Source organism: Corvus kubaryi, unplaced genomic scaffold (genome assembly GCF_017639235.1).
Source record: "Corvus kubaryi isolate FWS band 111438036 unplaced genomic scaffold, C.kubaryi_AGA036_p1.0 37387, whole genome shotgun sequence".
Classification (NCBI taxonomy): domain Eukaryota; kingdom Metazoa; phylum Chordata; class Aves; order Passeriformes; family Corvidae; genus Corvus; species Corvus kubaryi.
The window spans coordinates 10,690,940-10,693,144 of NW_024581129.1; the positions used below are offsets into that span (position 1 = coordinate 10,690,940).

The following is a 2,205-nucleotide window of genomic DNA, read 5'->3' on the forward strand; positions in this document are numbered from 1 at the left end:
TAGATTAAATAGTTCTGAAAAATAGTCCGGAACTGGAAATGAGGATTGCCTTTGTAATGTGTGGAGCAATCCTAGGTAAGTTCATGCCTTTCTAATAGAGCTGGGCATTATTCGCCCTATGTTGACAAGAAGCACCCATCTAATTATTTAAGAGCTGTTCAAGCCATCTCATCCTTGCTGCTGCACAGGGACGTGTATCACCCACCACTACTAATGAATCACATTACCTGATACATTTTCCCCCTACACACTCATTTCCTTGACTCAAATTGTGTAAGTAATTGCACTTTGGATACTTTAAATGAATGAAAAGGGGTATAAGGATGCTATGCTATCAAGAAATCCTTCTGAGTTTTTTTTCCCTGTCAGGACTGCTGAGGAGAGTGCTCAGTCCCTGCAACAGCCCAGAGCCGTGTCTGAGTAAGCAGGGGATCATCCAGCAGGAAAGGAGAGAGGCAGGCGAGTCCTGCAGCTCTGGACCTCCTCCTGCCCTCCTCCGAGCTGTGAGGTGTCCCTTGCTGGCCCAACCCAAGAAGCATCGGCCGTAGGGAAGATTCCCAGCCCTGTCTGCATCCTGGGAAGGAGCTGCCCTGCTGCCGGCCACCCCACACCAGGGACAGAAGGAGCAAGGTAGGCACGTGGGCTGGAAATGATTAACTGATCGTCAGTAATTGTACTGACAGAAAGGAGAAGAGAGGGAGACAAGCTGGAGTTTGGGGGAAGCTGGAACCTCTCCTGTCTCGGGCAGTTGTTGAAAAAAGGAGGCAGGCAAAATCCCATTTCCTAACTGTGGGAGCTGGGGGTACGCACACACACACGCACACAAACACACACTCTCACAGGGAGGGTCCCTCAAACCCCGCGTCTGGCATTGAAAACCAGCCTGAGGCTGTGGGCATCCATTGCCATGGATCTCCCAAGGGCTGTGCATTTCTGCTTGGGAAGCAGAGAGGGAAGGAAGAGGGATGACTCAGGAGTGCCGAACCTTCGAGGAAAGCACAGCTGTAATCCCAGACTGTGTGACTGGAGGGACTGCTCTGAACAGTGCTTGCTCATGTAGTGTGTTCATCCTCCTCCACCTTGGAACAAGCAGTTTTGGTGCACAAAACAAAGCAGAAAAGATTTCCAGGAATAAATATTTAATTGTAGCTTTAATTAATATTTTAAGCAAAAGAAGTCATCAGTCCTGTAACTGTATCTTAGAAAGAGGTAAGATCTTGTGTGGAACAGGATGGGATGGAGAGGTAAAGTACTTTGCAAGACAACCATGTGGTTGACATAGGAAACTGCTTGGTGCATATTGTTAGACCTTTTCTAGATGCCCTGTCTCAGATCACACACACTCTGTCATGGGTATTCTGTTTGCTTTTCCTCAAGGAACAGAAATAAAATGCCCTGCTAAGACCTGTGTGTGGCAGTTTTATCACAAATCGTTCAGTGCTGTTTCTTGTGTGATTATGGCTGGCTAAAAGAGTGTATACCTCTGTCTCCTGAGTCTTACCCTTGTAATGACATGAGGACATGCTTTGTCTGGTATCTACAGGTGGAAAAGAGCTAGAAAGGATTCAGTTTCTAATCTCTTTTTGTAAAACCACCTTTAAAATACGGTGGGTTGTTATCAGCTAGGAAAATTATGCACAAACGAAAGCATTGCTAAAACTGGATGCTGGATGAAGACAGCGCACTTTGCCCCAAGACCTGTCAGTGATGTTTCCCAGTAAAGTCTGTGGCCGTTAACTGGGAGCCTGTTGTCACTGCTGCCCTGGACTGTGCCATCACTTGTCCTGCTGCAGCTGCCACCCCAGGCCCTGTGTGACAGCTCTGGCTCAGGCAGGAGACGCCAGACACATCCAAATGATGACGGTACAGAGCACACCACAGCCCCGTTCCTCATCCTCATTGCAACATTCGGGAAGTTTTTCCAGAATTATTCATCTATAACTTCGCCTGGTTTTACTGAGCTCTCTGGCCGTGCCGTCCTTTCCTTAGACCATTTCCACTCGGCTCTTGTAATTGTATTTTCGGGCAGGCGTTCTCGGGGCCGCAGCATCCCGGACAAGTTGAGGCGCTGTTGACCGAGCCAGATGTCCCCGGCGGAGCGGGGCGGGGCGGGGCGGGGCGGGGCGGAGCGGGGCGGGGCGGAGCGGGGCGGGGCGGAGCGGAGCGGGGCGGAGCGGGGCGGGGCGGGGCGGGGCGGAGCGGGGC

At 50.6% G+C, this 2,205-nt stretch overlaps 1 protein-coding gene across 1 annotated transcript in view; it reads left to right on the top strand.

Moving 5' to 3' along the window:
• Positions 1–605: 605 nt before the first annotated feature.
• CARHSP1 (calcium regulated heat stable protein 1) overlaps positions 606–2,205 on the top strand; it is a 35,046-nt gene continuing 33,446 nt past the window's right edge. Inside the window, exon 1 of the mRNA XM_042037111.1 lies at positions 606–630. The gene's annotated coding sequence lies outside the window, so the exon portion shown is untranslated. The remainder of the gene's footprint in view (positions 631–2,205) is intronic.